Genomic DNA, 20,208 nt, shown 5'->3' with positions numbered 1-20,208 from the left:
AGAAAGTGAAAAAGTTCTCCTTAAGCAATTTGTGGGTCCAAATTTACACTTCCCTACAGACCAGCTTTTGTACTTAACACCAGTAATTACATTGGGGAGCAGGCAAATTCCTACTCAGCCCAAAAAAACATTCCAAACTCCAAGAGCAAAAGTTGTAATACTCTTTAAAATCTTTCAAAGTCAATGGAAAAGACACTGCGTGTGTCTAACCAATGCAGAATAGGTTTCATCCAGAGGAATTTTTAACTTAATCAAAATGGACAATGAGTAAATATAGGACTCTATGAGAAAAACCATTATTCAGATTAAGTCATAATCCCTTTTCTAAAATGTTAAGAGCAAAGACTTAAACAATACAATAATACAAAAATATTAAAAAATCACCACTGTAATACCATCTCATTACTTGCCTAAGGAAAAACATAAGTATTCATGACATTTACATCTTGGAGACTAATTTCATTCAAGTAAGTGGATGTGGTTTTATTTTTTGCTGACATATTACTTCACTGTGGTAAAATCTAGAGAATACTTAAATTCTATTAGAACATATTCATAGACAGGGTCAAGGTGTTTACCATGTCATATATTTGCATATACTTTGCCCAAGTTTGTTATTGTAGAACAGATCCTGCTGTAATGAGTTTGAAATGTTTAAAAATGGAATTTTGAAAATCAAGTGTAGATCCAGTAGTTTAATTTGAATGATGTTTATATTTTTGGACTTTGGAAATTAGCCCCTATTTAATATCTATCATACCTTGTGTATCAGTATCCTTCTTTTCCCCAATTATTTCTTACTTTATTGCTTCTTAAAATAATTCTTCATAGAAACAATTCAAATGTGCCAACCAAGTGATGATAGCAAAACATCCAAACCAATTATTTAGAAACCTCTATCTAGCACATTAGAGTTGGATTTCTAAATTTTAGTAATTAATAGCGTACTGAGAATTAAAATCAGCCGGTGTGACTTACGGGGAAATGGAACTGCAGTGAGCGTACATGTCTATTTTCCTGCCTGTAAAAATGCTGCTTCCTATCGAATTGCTGTACTTCTCTACCAGCCCATCAGAGAACTAGTAGACCATCTTTAACTGCAACAAAACGTAATTCTCCTAGATAACTAGTTTCCCACCCCTGCCCAAACCTGGTATCATGCCAGACCACACTATGTGTGGGTGACCTAAAATGCTGCTAGAATGCTACCTCATGTTCAGAAAGTATGGACTTCAAAATATTTTTAACAAAAGAGGACTTATTTTCAAACCGCAGTTCCTTCACGTTTTGATAATGGATGAAAATTAATTATAGTTATGTATTGATAGTAGTTGTGCGGGACATTAGTTTTAGTTTGACGTAAAAGTTTTTTGCAGACATGTAGTCTTTCAATCACGTAGATTAGCTTCTCATAAATATTGCCTCAATCTAATTTTCTATTTACGTTATTTTTCATTATATTTTCAAATGACTATGTTCTAGTTTTGTCTTAGACAACTGGGTCACAATTTGAATCCATGAGAACAGGGAGATTCTCCAGGGTGCCTTTTGCAGAATAAGGGTCAATAAAGAAAATTAGTATTTTGAGTAAATTGTATTGCTATTCAACACTATAAAGTTGGATAAAGTTTATTATTGTTGTGCAATAATAGCCAAAACTTTCCAAAAGTAACTTACAACTAAAAGTGAAGAATGTGTCCCAGTATTCACATAAGGTCATGGCTATTTATACCCTGCTTGAACTTCTATAGAGTTCCCAGTAGCTGAAAATGTACCTACAACTTTTCTAAGAGACTGGGTAACTTTTATATTTTGTAGATACATTTGTTAAAGTCAAAATTAATATCAAATATGACACCATAAGTAAACTTTGTGGTAAATACTTTTAAAAGAAAATATTAACAGCATAATTTAGAAATTTTAATATACTTATTAGAAGACGGAGAGAAATTAGACCTCAAACATTGCTACCTGACATGCAACAGTTATTGAGTTTTATTCAACTGATTTGTCAAATTTCATGTTGACATCAAATTTGCTAGTGACATCTTGAAAATGCTCTCAGTTTTATAAAAACATTATCCATAGAGAGTATAATTATCCGCCAGGTTATAAATTTGTATTTATCAGTGTTAGAACAAAGCACAGCAAGTCCTACCATGAGTAAAACTGTTAGGAAAATGATATATTTCTGAACCCATATCCTATCTCTCTATGGAATAACACATTGTAATACATTTATTCAATAAAAAAAAAAATAGATGCCAAATATTCTACTGCTCACAAAATGTCCCGCATTTTAAAAGCCAGCTTTTCTTACACTGTCCCTATGGACTGTGGCATGCACAGGTTAGATAGGGACAGCCGTGTCTACCTTGAGCAGAGATTCATTTCTGAGAGACTGCGTTGCCAGTTCTCCCCTGTTTTGCAGGAAAGATAAAAGAAAACCTTACACTGGAGCTAAGCGTGGAGAGAAATGTAGAACCAATCTAGAAGCGAAAAGGAGTGTGGACACCAGGGCCTTCCTTCATTCAAAAGTGCCTGGAATAAAATACAGAACGCTCTGCACCCACCTCTTCCTTGTAAACTTTCCTCGGTCTCTTCACACCTGTTACTTTGTCTAAGGGGAGGGGAGACACCCAGAAACGGCACTTTAAAGAAAGTACGTCCCAACAGGAACCTCGTGGAAACTGAAGAAGGTCTACCCCGCCTGGCTCAGCCATGTCTGTGTGACAGCAGATCTGGGGGTGCCAGGGCAGGGCAGGCCTCCATCCATTGTCCCATGTTGTGTTTACAACAGCTCCTATTACTCTCAAATGTGTCCGGTTTAGACAAGAAAGTATATGGTGACGCCTTCTTTAGGGTCCTTCTTTTTATTGAATGTTGTCGAATTGGCTTTATTCTCCGCAGAGCAGGTACAGCTTCAACTAAAGGGCCCAGCTACTTCTTTCTGGCTGGGATAGGAGCACAGTGAATGGAGAGAAATGTGTCTTCTCCGCCACCGTCACCTTCCATCCACTCCTCACCTAGCAGCCCCCTACCTAGCCTTTTGCTGGTCCAACTTTCCCCCACTGCCCCTGGGCTATGGGTCCTCATTCTGCCTCTAGTGACAGAGCAAGCAGCCACTAGGCCAGACTAGGCAGGGGACAAGAAGAAAGATAGCTCTTAGGGCCGTGTTCTTGGCCTGTCAAAATCCACAGGGCATTAGGAGGTTTGTACAGCATTTGCGGGTTCCTTTCTTCCTTGAACCAAACTACTTATACCCCAAACCAGAAAGGACCGCCCATGAAAACGTTCACCTTAAAAGGAAATAGGAAAGACTATGTGAAAATTTAACATAGGAAAAAACTTGTGAAGATCCAGAGGCACTTTCAAACTTGGATTTGTCATATTCACATACTAATTTATAATGTTAATGAGCAGGTACCCATGCTTTTAATCCCCTTGGAAACGTTTTGGTCATTATCTCTGTGTTCTAAATATATTTGTGTTTATAAAATCCAAGAATCTATTTCACAAGCCTGATCTATACCTATATCTTTGGCAATAAATGATTTGCAACGGAGTATACCTACTTTTTTCAAATGTAAATTTTATTTTGAAACTTGGCATTTGCTACTACAATTCCTAAGAGACCTTTGTGCTCACAGGCTGCAGATAAGTCTATTTAAATCAACCCATCATTATCACTGGTTTAAATATTTATTGTAATTATTGGTATTTTTATATCTATTCCTTTATGAGTTTTTTCCTACTTTTCTGGCTGCAATGTAGGCAGATCTGGTTATCCCCTGTCTTTTAACGGAACGCAAACTGTCAGCGAGATGCATTTCCAGTCTCTAGATGTTAATTTCTTGCTTGTTTTCCTTCTTGTTATTATTGACTTTATTTGTGTGAAGTTAGTTAGCTGAGGTACCAAAGGAAAGAGACAAACAGTATTAGTGCACAGAAAGCACTTATTTTGTACTCTGAGTACAATGTTTTATAGAACTCCGTGGTCTAAACATACTAAGTAAAATTACATCTCCTGGGAAAATAATAATTAGTTTGGAAGATACAAACATAATGGGTATCATGGAATCATAAATCACATGGAATGGAAAATAATGCAATATTATAATGACTAGTGTAATTCCAGGATGGCAAAATGATTTAATAATTGAATTTTCAAGCACTATTATAAAGTTTTTAAAACCAACTACATGAGTTGCTGATTTATTTTTTTTCTTTCCTAAAAACTAAAATTTTATTCTTTTTGAGCCAGTACTAAATACTAATGACCCATCATTGCGATGTGCTTTTGGTGACTTCTTTACATTTCCATCTTTAAAAAAGTCCACTCTGAGAGTAAAAGTAACTTAATAATCAAGTGCTTTATTTTTTAATCAATAAAGAAAACAAGAGAGATACTCAGAAGCTAAAAATAATGAGAACACATGACTTCAGAAACGTACATGGGCTCTGAAGTCATTGGTCCCGGGAGGGGAGGTGGGGGCGGGTGATGGGGTTGGGTGCGCCGACCCCTGATGGACTAAGCGGAGGTCAGCAAACTATCCTTTGAGCACCAAATTCATCCATGTGTGTTTTGCTCCTTGAGCTAAGAATGGATGTTATCTTTTCAAAGGATTGAGCTAAGACATTTTTGCATTTTAAACAGTTGTTCAAAAACAAAGGAAGAATTTGTGACAAAGACCATAGATGTCCCAAAAGCCTAAATATTTGCCATTTGACCTTTTACAAAAAGTTTGCCACCCCTTCATTAAACCAACACCACATATTTGGGGGGGGAGTAAATCTTTATTGTTGAAATTATTACTGATGTCCCTCCTTTACTTCCCCCACTGAACACCACACACTTCGATCTGGTTCAGGTAGCACCCACTTCTAAGTGCCAAATTCTGAAGCAGCTAGGAGAAGGTCCAGCGGCCAGTGACAGTACCCCAAATGGCAGCAGTGTACATAAGAGAGCACTTTATTGCCCCTCGCCCAGAAGTCCCAAAAAGCAGAACAGTGCCAGTACTGAGCGTCGCAGTGTCACGAACAGAAGGTCTGCTTGTCGCTTCCTCTTGCACGGCGGAGTCAATCACGGACTAAGAGGATGGCATTCACGTCCCAGAGGGAAGGGCTGAGGAAGGGCAGAGAAGAAAGGGATACCACTGGGCTCCCTTACAGAGGTGGCCTGGAAGCTGCCACACACCACTATGCTTTACCTCCTGTTGGTCAGAAGGTGGGACCTGGCCACGCCCAGATGCCAGAGAGGATGGGAAATGTAGTCTTTATCTGGGCAACCATAAAAAATCCTTTTACGGTGAAAGGGGGAAGAATGAATACTGAGGAGAACTAGCCAACTTAAGCACAAATACCTACGTCTCAGGAAAGCCACGCAAGTTGAATGAAGTAAGGCACATGAGGTCATCTGGCACTGGGCACGGCACATGCTATAGCCTATGAATCTCGGCTCCCTTTACCAACTAAAAGGAAACTTTCAGTATACCTTAGAATCTCTGAAGTACTGTCACCCATGGAGAGTACAGCTAGGGTCGGTCCGGTCACTGTCCCCACCTCCTGGTCTGCACACCGTTGTATAATCCCCTCCCCTTAAGTACAGGCTGGTCCTAGTGACTAGCTTCTAATAAATAAAACATGCAATGTCACGTTTGAGATTAAGTTATAAAAGATTATTACTTCCATCTTGCTGGGTCTCTGTGCTTGCTCTGATGGAGCCAGCTGCCACGCTGGGAGCTGCGTGAGGCAAAGGGCCATATGGCAAGGAACTGAATGAAGGCAGCTGCCAGCCAGCAACATGTGAGGAACTGAGCCTGCCAACCACCATGTGAGGGGGCTCGGAAACAGAACCGTCCTCTGTAGAGCCCTGACGGATCTGCAGCCTGGGCGAACACAGGGGCTGCAGATGCTGAGAGATTTCGGAGCAGAAGACCCAGCTGAGTTGTGCCTGGATGCCTGCCCCATCAGAACTGTGAGCTAATAAGCGTTGTTATTTGCAGTTGCTAAGTTTCGGGATAATTTGTCTTGAAGCAATGTATAACGAATACAACAGTGGAACGTTATAAGGCTACAGTGAATGCATATGGGTTAATCATCTGAGAGTCACTGAAGCTGTTATGTAAAATCAGAAAAAAAACAAGTCTATTTTTGAATTTATAAAGAGCTTGCTGCTGTTGGTATGTGGGATCATATGCCCAATACTAGTGGGAATAAAAGCTAAGGAGGTTGGATATACTTCATAGGAGGTGTTCAGAAATGCTGATTGAGTGGAAAGAAGGGAGAGACGGAAGAAGGCAGGGAGTGAAGGATGGAGAGTAGAAAGGAGAAGGGAAGATATTCACGTACTTTAAAAAAATAGTTTATTGATTTTTTTTAGAGAGAGAGAGGAAGGGAGAAGAGAGAAACATCACTGTGAGAACATAACATCAATTGGCTGCCTCCTGCATGCCCCCAAACAGAGATCAAGTCCGCAACCGGGGCACGTGCCCTGACTGGGAATCAAACCAGCAACCTTTTGGTGCACAGGATGACGCCCAACCAACGAAGCCACACCAGACAGGGCTAACTTACTTCTATTCTTACTGTATTTCACGACCCCCCCCCCAACCCCCGCCTTTCCAGCAGGTCCATGTGTCTATCAAAGCTTCAATAAAGGTATCTGGCCAAACATCAAAAAGAGATTCCATGTCAGTCTTCCTGACTATGGTTTTCCAAGACCTCTAGCAAGTCAAAGAATTTATAGGGTTTTGGGGGAAGTAAAAGAGTAGGAGAAACTGATTTGCAGTAGAGACAGTGTATCATGGAGAAGCTGGAGGGGAAGTGCGTACTCTCATCCTCAAAATAGAATGGGGTCAGGGAGGGAGAGAAGAAAGAGATGGAGGGAAAAAAAAAATAGGGAATCTGGATCCTGCTTCCAAACAGCATCGACCAGAGGTAACAAGATCTCAGAGAAGAGGCCACAGAGCACGTTCAGGCAGCCTTGAATGCAGGTCCACGTCCCCAACACAGCCGGGCCATCGCAAAGGAAATGCTAGGGTGATGGGGACAGAAACTTGACCTTCTCAGAAGTTATCTCTGTGCCCCATAAATGAGGACCAGACCCTCCATTTCCACTACTATGTCGGACACCAAAGATTGTCGTGCAGTCTCAGAAATGGGAGGATGAACCTTGGCAAATTTTGTTTTCACCTGTCCCACAAGATGGCAGCTTAGTCAAAAATCAAGTTGAGTTGTAGAACAATAAAGTGTTGTTGTTTTTTCATGCTGATTTGTGGACAGAGACCTGCCACTCTAGCATCCAGTTCAACCTCAGCGAGGTCCCTATTGTTCCTTTAAATGCCATGCTGCCTTACAGACCAGCCAGAGCACAGGCTTTGGAGCCAGTCAGAACTGAGTTTGCTCTTCCAATTACTAATGCTGGGAACTTGGAAAAAATAATTAAACTAACTGATTCTGTTCCCTCATTTGTTTAAGAGAAATGAAATCTTACCATTTATGACAACATGGATGAACCCAGAAGGTATTATGCCAAATGAAATAAATCAGACAAAGACAAATACCATATGATCTAACTTATATGTAAAATCTAACAAAAATGAACAAACTCATTGATACGGGGAACATTTTAATGGTTGCAGTGGGTGGGCAATCAGTTGGTAGACTAGGAATAAAAAGGGGAAGGGATTAAGAAATACAAATGGGTAGTTACAAAATAGTCATGGGGATGTAAAGTACATCATTGAGAATATAGTCAATAATATTGTATGATTCCAGGTAGGAACTAGACTTACTGGGGCAATCACTTCATAAGTTATATAAATGTCTAACCATTAGGCTCTACACCTGAAACTAGTATTGAATGTCAATTGTAATTGAAAAGTTTTTTAAAAATTAAAGAGCCTTTAGAGAGACTTCCAGTAAGCTTCCTTAAGATCCTTCAAATTTTATATCAGCTAAAGAGATAAACATAGCTCACACTTCACATTTCCAGTTCTCAAAATATGCAGGATCTCAGAACAAGTGCCCTAGGCAGTAAAAATGTTTTCAGGGAAAACTGATTTACTCTTATCTTGGTAGGTCCTACAGACTTGCAGATCTGCCAGCATAATCCCAGAAAATAACCTTCTGCTATTCTAATGAGAACACAACCAGGGAAATCTAAATTTGGGAGATAATTACCTTCTCTGACCTGTTCTTTCCAAGGGCAGTGGGTAGAGTGTAAGCAATAACAGCCTACATCCTCCATCTGGCAGCTGTGAGAATTTAAACTCCTGTGTGTGTCCGGTTACATTATAACTTAGTACTCAGAGTGAGCTCTCGTGGCTTGCTTTTTCTGATAAGAGCTGGGATAAATCATGACCCTTGGCTTGTCTCGCTGATTTCCTGCTAGAGGTTGTGGACTTTATTGTTAGTCTAATGTGTCTCTGCTAAATGCCTTGGGAAACATGCTCCAGTGTTCAACCATGGTCCCATCACCCAACCAAATCCATGAGCTAAAACATTGATGAGATTAATAGATTAAACACCCAACTGAGTGCTGATGTGCAAGTCAAAATACCCTGAGGCTAGTGATTTGACAGAGCTCAGGAGAGAGCCTTAGTCAGGTATGAACTTTCTCATCTGTTTCTGCATAGTAGAAATTTCCTAAAGGTACATCATCTTCATGTATCTCTGAAGTGCACGTCTCAACACCAGCGACCAACCTCAGAGTCAAGTGACCTGAGTTCTAGTCCCAGATTTACTACCAACTTAAACCTGTGTCCTTGGTCAAACCATTTAAAGTATCTGAATGGTCTTCTCCTCTGCACATTCAAACTCAGGTTCAAATTCTGATTCAAAGATCACTAAGGTCCAGTCCAGCTCTAAAAGCTCAAGACTGTCCAAGCCAAGTGCACTGGACAATGAATGTGTGGTAGCTTAGATCAAGTGTGACATCCAGTGGTCTATTTGGCTAATAACACTTAGATATGTTAAAATAGCCTGGAAATCCTGACCTCTTAGGCACTCAGTCTTGCTGAAAAGATTTCAGCTGAAGAAAGGGAGCTGAAACTAACAAGTATTCTCCACCGGGTTGCAGGCACTATGAGAGGAATGTGTTCCATATTTCCTCCCACACTCCACAGTAACTGTCAGACCTATGTTATCATCCACCAAAATGGATAAGAAGCATAGAGGTTCACTCACCCAGCTAACTGGCCAAGCATGCAAGGAAGAAACTGTAAATACAGTCTGACCCCTGAACCCATGTTCCCGCTATCATTCTGGGACTTCAAAGGCCATGTTTCCAGATTTCTATTTTCCAAATGTGGAAATTGGTTTGAGGAAGGTTAAGTGATCTCAAAATATTAACTAGCTAGGGAAAGGGCTGTGGCTGGGATTCCAGTGTTGAAGAAGACCCCCCAATTACTTTTTCCATAATATAAATATCCTTTACCTCCACCAAGGCCTCTGAAACACAAACTGATAACGAAGACCCTTTGCTTTACTTCAAAGAAAAGCCCCACTCTGACCATCAGGAGATTAGAAATGAGCTTACTAACTGCTTTATACAAAAATTGGCAGCAAAAAAAGAGACAAAAAAAAGAAGTAATAATAATAATAATAACTTGAAAGTGTAGATAGTACCATTAATACAGGGGTTAAAAGTCTGACACACTTTAAGCCCCAAAGGTTTTACTCTATAAACCTAATAATTAATGTCCATAATGATGACCCTAAGTCATTAAGAGCAATTAAATTATTCTTAGCATCCAATGTTTAATAAAATAAGAAAATATTTATTCTAATGTAGAAAGATTTAACAGCCCAAATAATAAGAATGAAGCTTTTTCGGGCAGTTAAATAGGTTATCAAAAAACCTGGCTGTGGTTTGCCACATTCTAAACTTTTGAACACAGTCTACAGCACAGTCAGATGACATTGCCCACCGGGCCAGGAATTCCTCTACCACTGCTCTTTGGTTGATGCCACCAATAGGGGGCACTGCTCTCACATAAGAACTATTTCCAATACCCTTTTTTGCCTGGTTTGTCCTGATAGAACCTAGTCCCTTTCAAAACAGAGACTCAGAACAGAGTCACATTCAAGAAACAATTTATAAAGAATTCCACTCTTTGTATGTCCCAAATGACTTTGAAGGGATTCACATATAAAGTCTACAGTGACCTTGGTAAAAAAATATCACCTATCCTCTCTATGTATTTCCCTCACACATTATGTCTTCCCTGGGAGCTACCTCCTTAAAACTCCCAGAAGCAGCTTTCTCGGCTTCTTTTCCCATCATGCCTTGTCTTCTGCCCCCCATTTCTCCCCCACATCAACCTCCTTTCCTGCTTCCTTTATCTTCTTTGCCATTCCCACTTGTCAAAGTTAATTTCTGCTTTAGGGTTCAACTCAAATGCAATCAAATCTTCCCTTCAAAGAACTTCTTGATCCTCTTGTTGAAAATAAATTCTTTCTTCTACTGCATGACAATTGCATTTTTAGTTCACATCTTGCTCATGCTCTCATGTTGCTTCCTTTCAAGTATGCCCCACATTTTGATTCTTCTTCCCATAGTTCAATCTCCCATTAGAATCGGGGTTCCTTGAGATTATATCTCTCATTCTTTTTTGCACATAGTAGTTAAACAAAAAGTACTGATTAATTGCTAAAGTTTAATAATTTGTTGAATCAAATTAAGCATTTCAGAGAATCTCCAGTAATTGTTTTACTTACAATATTTTTTATTGAATACCTCTGTAAAATGAGTTTGTTCTCTTTGCTGACTTACAATGTCCCTGAACTCCTAGAAATGCTCTTTGAGGATTTCTGGGTCCTTATTAATTCAACAAATATTTACTGAGCACCTACTATGTGCCAGATGGTTCTAAGTGCTGGAGATTCCATAGTATACTTTCTTTTTTTGGGGGGGGGGGTCATTACACAAGCTTAGAGTATACAAATTGGGCTTTAAGCAAATGAACTAATCTTAACAGAATATACCAGCTTTTCTTCTATGAAATGCAGAGAGAAGGTTGTGGTTAACTGAGATTTCTGGGAAGTTAGATTCCAGTTAACCAAGATTGTGGATGTTTGCTATCAAACGAAATGGAAATAGCATTTCTGGATCATTCGTTGTGCTTAGATTATTTGCTAGATGGTTGCATTTATGTTATTTTATTTATATATGACAACCACACGAGGAGGTACTTGCTGTTTTCAGTTTGTAGATATTAAACTGATCTATATTGAAGAAAGCCATTCAAAGACACACCTGATAAGTTCCACAGATGATCTGGACCACAGTTAATGTAAAAGTGATTCTTTCCTGAAAATTGCCTCTCAAACAAAACAAAACAAAAAACAAACAAAAAAATCACCAGGAAAACATTTGCAAGTAAAATATTCCTCTGTGAAATTAAACCAGGAGGCCATTGGACTGATGAGGCAGCCTACGTAAGAAAGCAAACCAAAATCTAAACTGCCTCAAGGTTATGAGATCCAAACCTAAGGACAACCAATCAAACAGCCAACTAAGCTTTCAGCCAATCAAATACTCGTCTTTCACTGGGTTCGCGCCTTCCTTACATGTCTTCCCCCTGGCTTCTGTGAGAGGGGTGCTCCTAACCATTTCCACTTTGGCGCAGCCCAATTCCAATACATTTTTGCTCAAAATAACTCTTAAAATATTTTACATACCTCAGTTTAGCTTGTAATGCTATAATCTAAATCAGGAGAAACCTGGTCATCTAGAAAAATGACAACAATCCCATGTGGATCCAGTAATTGTGTTCAGGATCCTCCCTATTTTTACCTTTCTCCTCAGACATACATCCAGAATTTCCTCTGATGGGAAGAAATGCCCACTCAGGCCCCTTCTCCTTGTTGCTTAAGGGGGAGACTGCACTGCAAAGGGCCAGTTAGAAAAAGCAAGGAGTCTGTTTATTTCTAGCACAAAACTCAGCTTTATGATTAATCCATTGTAGCATCAGTTTCACAGCTTTGGAGGTAAGACTGCTACTCATTTCTTGTTCATTCTAACAAGGGATTCTCTTCCCCACCTCTGCCGAAGTGACAGCAGTGGCCCTAATAATTTAGAGCCAAAGCTGTAAGCACTTACAGATAACACCAACACATGAAAAGCGCGTGTTACTTGTATCGTTAAATCATACTACATACATATGACCCTAAACTCTTATCAGGGTCAGTTTGCATACTCTTCACAAGTCACAACATCTCCAGGGCTATTGCCGAGACACTATTTGCAGAGGGCTTTGAGATAAATAAATGAAAAGAAAGGTGCTATTTCTGCAAAGGTTTCTGAGAGGCTTTGACTGCAGTCAGGCAGAATCACTTGACATTTCCTAAATGTGATTTCAGATTTGTCCCTGCCTCATTTTGTCCTTAAATTTTCCTAGAAAACTCTTCACAACCTCCCCCTGGTGTTGTTGAACGTTGTTCTACCTGTAACTGTGCACTGTAGTTTCTGAATGTTTTGATCATCATTTTACCAATGTTTTTATCCTCAGTGTTTCACTGGCTGCCTGTCCAGTAACTAGGAGCACAATGAACATGTGGGAAATGAGAAACATAGATCAATTTGCCTTTGGATAGAAGCAGGAGGTAGGAACAGCTTTAAATTTCAAGCTCCTAGAAAGAACAACTTAGGAGGTTAATGTGGAGGAGTGAGATTTTCTCTGTCTTATGAAGACCATAGAAAGAAATAATCTAGAAAAGAATAAAGAAGTAACCATCCATAACTACAATTTTGTACATCAATTCTACTTCAATACAGTTGATTTTTTTTAATCCAATGGAAGTAACCCTAGTGGTAGCCACACATTTCAAGTTTATGATGATATCAGAAAATTCACAGAACTCTCCTGAGCTATATGACTTCTAAGACAGCACTAGAAGAGTCAGCAAAAGTATATGCTGTCATGGGACACTCTTAATGAATATTTGTGAAATAAATAAAAAGGAATAGAGTACACATCCTACAATATTTCCAAGAGCCATAGGCAGATTCAAAACCAGGTGAAAATAGGTTCTAGAGCCACCAATGTTGTTGTTTGTCCAGCAACCATTATTATGCCTTTTCTGTGTGCCAACCTGCATTGTATGCATTTGATATGTGTTAAATTCATTTAAGCCTTAAAGCTTGCCTATGAGATAGTTACTCTGCACCTCTGGATTTAAGAGGTGACCACTAACGCTTCGAGAAATTATCTTGCCAATGATCATGCAGCTAAATAAGTGGTATGACCTAGTTTAAAACCCTGGCACGCAGGCTCCAGAGCTGAGGCTGCTAACCATGGTGGTGGCCATGGAGGGGTGCCACTCAGACCTTCTTTAAGAGAGCAGACCACGGTGGGCATAGTTGGCTCTACCACGTTGTCCACAACAAGGCCGCACGTCCCTGAACTGTTCCCACACGAAGACTGAGCATAGCAGAGGTATTAGAACTGGACTATTATTGCCCAGCATGGACTCCTCCATCAAGCAACCTTTGCTCAGAGGTTCCCATTAGCCTGACCAAGAGTTTCTCAGGACTGTGCTGCGGTGTGAGGATCTTCCTATCCAATCACTCCTCTCCCTCTTTCACAGACTGTGCACTTCAGTCTGAAGGTTCTCCAACTTGTGCCTGCTCCCTCTCCCTATATCCTAAACAGGTGCTTTCCTCAATAATCTCTCCCGTGGACAATCTCAGCTTGACATCTCCTTCTTGGAAAACATGGGTCATATCTGAAGTGGTCCAAGAAAAGAGGCAGTGTTATGAGGTTTCAGGACTGGCTCACTCACCATCCTACTAGCAAGCACAAGTCCATCTTAAATGGAATATTGGGGCACACACAGTCCCTGGCATAGATGGAAGCCCAATTGCTGAAGATTTCACTAGTGTTGACCGGGGGAAATGCCCTTGCCAGTACGGTGACTCAGGTACACGAAAGATGTTGGAGGAAAATTCCTACAAAGAGAGTTGGTTAGTCTTTACCAAGTTGTACTAATGCTCCATAGAGGAATAATGGGACTGTGAGGGTGGAGAACAAGCAGCTACAGGCTCAGGGAGAGGACCCGGGAACCTCTTTGGCAGCTTATCTCCTGCAGTGGAAAAGCAAACACAGCTGTGGAGCACATTCGGAATTTGACAGAGTTGCAGAACTCCAAAGACATTTCACAATACAACAGGATTGGTGGCTCTAAAATCTGTCCTCCGAGTTTTGTGGAGGAGCTAAACGCCACAAGCCAAATTTCCCTTCCTCCAAGCTCCTTAGTTCCTCAGGCAAGGAGACCTCAACACCTCTGGGTGGCTTGACCTTGAATCTCTGAAGTTTGGGCCTTGGTTTCGGGGGGCCCCAATGCACTTGCTCACTGTTCTGCCATTCCGTGCCAGCTCACCAGAATCCTTCCTCCCAGTTCACCATGCTGTCGAGGCCAGCAGCTCTTAAAGGCAGGTTCTGAACATGGGGGGCTGTAGGAGCATCAGGCCAGTGACCACCAGACCAGTTTCCTTCTAGCCACACACTCTACAGCTTCTCCTCGGAGCTATGGAAGCAGAAAGGTCTTCTAATTTGGGTACCCTAAGGGAAGGGAGGGACCAGTACCTAGATATAGACCAAGGACACAATTGGGAAGGGATATAATACACATGTTATTATATATATAATACAAATTTCTTTTCATGATGTTCCATAATTATATTTCTAATCTACATAAGTCTAAACTTTCCTCCTATCTCTCAAACTTTTTAAATTTACCTTTTTTTAATTCACCATTTCAAGAAGAGGGGAAAGCCAAAATATTTTCCACAATACAAGTCAAACACTCAGGTTTCTTCTAACACTGTTATAAATGTTGTCAGCTGTTTTCCTATGTGGTTGTTTTTGTTGAGTTTTATAGACTCATAACAATTTGGAATGAGAGAAGGAAGATATTCAGGATCTCATTTGGTCTTGATTCAGCCCGAAGAACCAAATAGTCACTTCCTTTTGACATATGAGGAAATGGAGACTCGAAGTCTCAGAGAAAGCGAGGGATAGAGCCAGGCTTCAACGAGCCCATCTTGTCTGTCTGCTATCCTCAAGGCTTACGCTCATCCACCTTTATACACAAAGTACCCGAACTAGTCTGCCTAAAAATAGCATCTGGACAAGTGACCTTCTGGAGTTATCTGTTCTTTGATAGCTGTCCCTTCTGGGAAAGGTACAAAATCTGTGATCCCTCCAGGAGAGTGCCTTTGCAAAGCAGGTCTCAGGGATTAGACTATAAATTCTGCTTTCACAGCTAAGAAACCCGGAGCCTAGTACAGAGCTGGGAAGGGACCAGAGCTAATGCATGTTACACAAATTAAGAACTCCCTCGAGACATCTTTTCTCTCCGGGTGTACTCCAAACAAGGTGAGCTTTGGAAGCGGGCAGCTGAGTTTTCCGGAGTGACCAAGTCCAACTATCACATGCAGGCCACAATTCCTAACCTCCAGGAAAAGCAAATTCCTGGAGTCTTTCAAGTGTCTCCATCCTAGGAAAAAAATCGACTGAAAACGAAGGCTCTTGTGCCCCACCCCATCTTGCCAAGCAGAAGATCCTGTCCTCAGCCAAGTGAACACCAAATGCCCTGTTGAGAGGCCATGGGGCACGGTTGAGTTCATCATGCGCTTAAGAATCAGGCCTGGCCCTGGCCAGTTTGGCTCAGCAGTTAGAGCACATCAGCCTGTGGACCAGAGAGTCCCGGGTTCGGTTCCTGCTAAGGGCACGTATCTCCATTGCAGTTTGTCCCTGGCCCCCGGTTGGGGTCATGTGGATGGCAACCACTCGATGTGTCTCTCTCACATCGATGTTTCTCTCTCTCTTCCTCCCTTCCTTCCTCCCGCTCTAGCTGAAGATAAATGCAAAAATGTCCTCGGGTGAGGATTGATTAAATAAATAAATAAATAAATAAATAAATAAATAAATAAAAGAATCGGGCCTGGGTTTTAATTCTAGCACTTTCTCACCATGTGCATTGCAGAAGCTTCAACTCCTTCCTCTCTGCTTCTTTTTCTGTAAAACCACAGGCAGGAATGAGGCATAAACCCACTGACATATGGGAAGCAGCTAGCACTGTGTCTGGCATGTGAGAGACCAGTATTTGAAATGCCTTAAAATAAATAAACTATGTTCAACTAAATTTAGGAAGCATCAAATTAGACAAACTTACACACATTTCCTGCCTTCAGAGCATCTAAAAATCTCTATTATCTTAATATGCATTGTGTATCTGTGCCAGAGGAATTGAGGATATAATAGTTCCTAAACTTATTGGATTATGGAATTCTGTTTCCATGGCATGAATATAAACAGTGCTGGGAAAACCAATCTGGAGCAAAACCTAATAGACTTTGACAAACGTTACTTTGCTTCTCTGTTCCTACCCAGATTTCTTTACTTTGGTCCTTGTAGCTACAAAGACATCAGAAGTGTACTTTTGGGTTTTGAGTTTTTATAAAATAGTAGCTTTAAAGAAGGAAACAAGTGATTAAACATGTATTGACAACATCCTCATGATTGTTGTTTATATTGAATTAAAAATGATGGGAGAGCCTTGGCCGGTTTGGCTCAGAGATTAGAGCATCAGCCTGCAGCAGAAGGGTCGTGGGTTCAATTCCCGTCAAGGGCACGTACCTGGGTTGCAGGTTCGGTCCCTGGCCCTGGTCAGGGTTATGAGGGAGGCAACCAATCGATGTGTCTCTCTCACACATCGATTTCTCTCTCTCTCTCCCCATCTCTCCCTTCAACTCTATCTAAAAATCAATGGGATAAGGTCCTCTGTTTTGTTAACAACAACAACAACAAAAAACAATGTGAGAGTTCCTCAGAAGGGTTCACTTATCAAAATATAACTGCAGCTAAATAATGAGATAAAAATATGTGGTCTTGAAGGGTAAAAGACTTCCCGTTGCGGTCATCTGGCAAACTTTCCAAGTTTGTACTGCTTCCCGCCTGCCTCAGTAGATGGCGCTGCAGATTTAACATAGAGAAAGCCCCGCGGAGCAAAGGCAGAATCATCCTGGGGTGAAGAGTCTGCCCTCTTTTATTTGTTTGTTTATCCCTCTTAAGTGATGTTTTCTATCAGCCAAGAGGGGAACTTGTATAATTTGCTAGAGGAGACAAGGGTGAAATAGTGTAAAAAATAGTTGCCTGCCCCTCCTGGAAATTCTACCTGTATATCTTATTTCCTTGAAAAGGGGCATTTATAAAATTCCATAGATCAGGAAGGGCAAATACAGGGCCATCATTGAGCCACTAGCCTAGACCCACCCCTGTAGACAGTGCTAATCAATCAGAGCACAGGTTCCCATAGGACCCAAAGGCCATTTCTCAATCCTTTTCAACCTACTTCTCCAAGCAGCCACTTCGAATCCGTCGACAAAGACGCCAAAGATGAAATCTATTTATAATACGCGTCATAGAGTTCAGGACTTTCAAGATCAAATCCTTGATAAGACTCAGAGTTGTTAAGAAACTCATCCAAATGCTTCCCAGATGCTTCATGACAGAACCAGGACAGGGATCCAGGCCTCTTGACTCTCACTAAAGAGTTTTTATTCCTCCCTGTCTTAATCCCCTGCTGCTAAGAGTCAGACTAAATACAAGGCCTGTGGTTCAAACCAGACAATTAAATACTAGGCATCTGTCTGGTCTCGAGTGGCCCCATTCCTCACTCGGTGAAGGGGAGGGAAGAGCAGGCAGAAATTAAATCCAAAAGCTGTCTGTGGGGGCCCGTATTATCTGTGCGATGGGTCTCACAGGCCCATTTCATCTTGGCCCAACGAAGACCTGCTCTACTGGCCCAGAATGTCACCGTCCTCCGATTGCCCTAGAGCTCTCCGCCTTCAGATGCCAAGGCTTTTCCCCGTCGGCTGTTAAGGCAACCAGGTCTAGAATTGGGGTTAAATGCAAATCCTTTATTACACTGCCTTTTTTGTTCTCCAGAAACTCTGTATGATTTTTCTGTTTTCCCCCCATGGTTTTTCAGCTTCAAATCTGTGGCTCTGAGAGTCCTTTCGGAAAGGCGGAGCGTGAAGCCCTTAAACTGCATCCTGCTACTCTCCTTCTCGTGGACACTATGGTGCCAGAATGGGCACTGCCTGTGGGCATTTCTAGGTGAAATCCAGCCAGGATGTTAGACATCAGGCGTCCAAAAGGAGTGCTGTCTCCTTTTATCTAGCAATTGCAACTCTTAAAGACTGCTATAGTGCCCGGCGGGCGTGGCTCAGTGCTTGAGCGTCGACCCATGCACCAAGAGGTCGCCAGTTTGATTCCTGGTCAGGGCACATGCCCAGGTTGTGGGCCAAATTCCAGTGGGAGGCTTGCACGAGGTGACCAATTGATGTTCTCCCTCATCGATGTTTTGCTCTCTCTCTCCCTCTCCCTTCCTCTCTCTCTAAAACTAAGTAAATAAAAGACTGCTATTCCTCCACCCAGATTTGACATCTCCGTCACTTTCAGCTCCCCTCTCCCGCACCCCATGTCACCCAACCATTCCCGTCTGCTCTGCATCCACTTCTTTAAAATCTCAGTACAATATTTTAAACATAAGAAAGATCCAAAGATTAGCATAATAAACACCTATGTATCCACCATTAACCTTTATCAAATGTTCCTGTTTTGACATAATTACTTTGGTTTTGGGGTGTTTTTTTTTAATATCAAAGTACCTTTTATAGTTGAAGACCTTGTAAACCCCTTCCTGATTCCGTTTTCCCATTTACTCATGATTTCCCTCAGCAAATATCTCTCGGGCTGTACTAAGTGCCAGGCGCTGGTCTAGGAATGGGAGTGCGTCCGTATTCGAAACAAAACCCCTGCTTCCGTGGACCTTACACACCCCAGAGGTCTCATCACCCCCAGATTTTTCTCACACACATTTTTTTCTCATTTTTTCCACGCGATATATCCAAAAACAGAATACAGTATCATTCTGCATGTGCTCAAACTTTACGTAAATTGTACTTCGTAACATGCAGTATATATGATTTTGCAGCCTGCTTATTTATTTGCCTCACATCTTGGTGATTATCTTGAGATATACTACTCTAGCTCTCACATTAATTACTCTAAAGCACTCCGTGTGCAGAACACCATAATTTATTGATCCGTTTTCCCTGTTAAAGAACATTCAGTCTATTTTGCACTTTTTCACAATTAAAAATTATGCTGTGATGCACTATTTACAATAGCTAAGATCTGGAAACAGCCCAAGTGTCCATCAGTAGACAAATGGATAAAAAAGTTGTGGTACAGTGCTGGCCAGTTTGGCTCAGTGGTTAAAGTATCGGCCCACAGACCAGAGAGTCCTGGGTTTGGTTCCCACCAGGGGCATGTGCCTCGGTTGCAGTTTGTCCCCAGACCCGGTTGGGGTCATGTGGGTGGCAACCACTTGATGTGTCTCTCTCACATCAATGTTTCTCTCTCTTTCTTCCTCTCTCCTTCCTGCTGTATCTGAAGATAAATGCAAAACTGTCCTCAGGTGAGGACAAAAAAAAAAGCTGTGGTACATATACACAATGGAGTACTATGCAGCTATAAGAAAGAAAGACCTCTTATCCTTTGAGACGATATGGAGGGACCTTGAAAGTATTACCCTAAGTGAAACAAGCCAAGCAGAGAAAGACAAATATCACATGATCTCACTTATTTGTGGAATATAATGAACATAACAGTCTGAGGAATAGGGTAGTCCCAGAGACGTGGAAGTAGGCTACAGACTGACAACCATCAGAAGAGGGGGTGGTGGGGGAGGGAAGAGATAAACCACAGAACTAATATGCATGTACACATAACCGATGGACATGGGCAACAGAGCCGGGTACGGGGTGGGGAGGATGGGGAGGAGGGTGTCAATGCAGAAAAAAAGGAGAAACATCTGTAACAAAAATAAATTAATAAATTAAGAGTCAGAAAAAAAAAATGTACAAGCAAAAAAAAAAAATAATGCTGTAATGAATAGCCCTTCTCCCCGTGTCAGTCATACGGCGTCTTTCCCACTCGAACCCTTGGCTCCGTGCCCTGCTCCTAGGACGAGCTTGGCCAGTGCGTGCTCTGCAGAATGCTATTCTTCTAGGGTTCACCAGAACTTTACCTGTGGACTACTCTAGTGTGCAGGGGAGCTCCAGACCCACTACCCATCTTCAGAAAGTAGTTTACATCATAATATAAGGATGAGATTAAAAACTGTGTCCCA

Source organism: Molossus molossus, unplaced genomic scaffold, assembly GCF_014108415.1.
Source record: "Molossus molossus isolate mMolMol1 unplaced genomic scaffold, mMolMol1.p scaffold_m16_p_17, whole genome shotgun sequence".
NCBI lineage: Eukaryota > Metazoa > Chordata > Mammalia > Chiroptera > Molossidae > Molossus > Molossus molossus.
Note: the sequence above shows the minus strand (reverse complement) of the source record.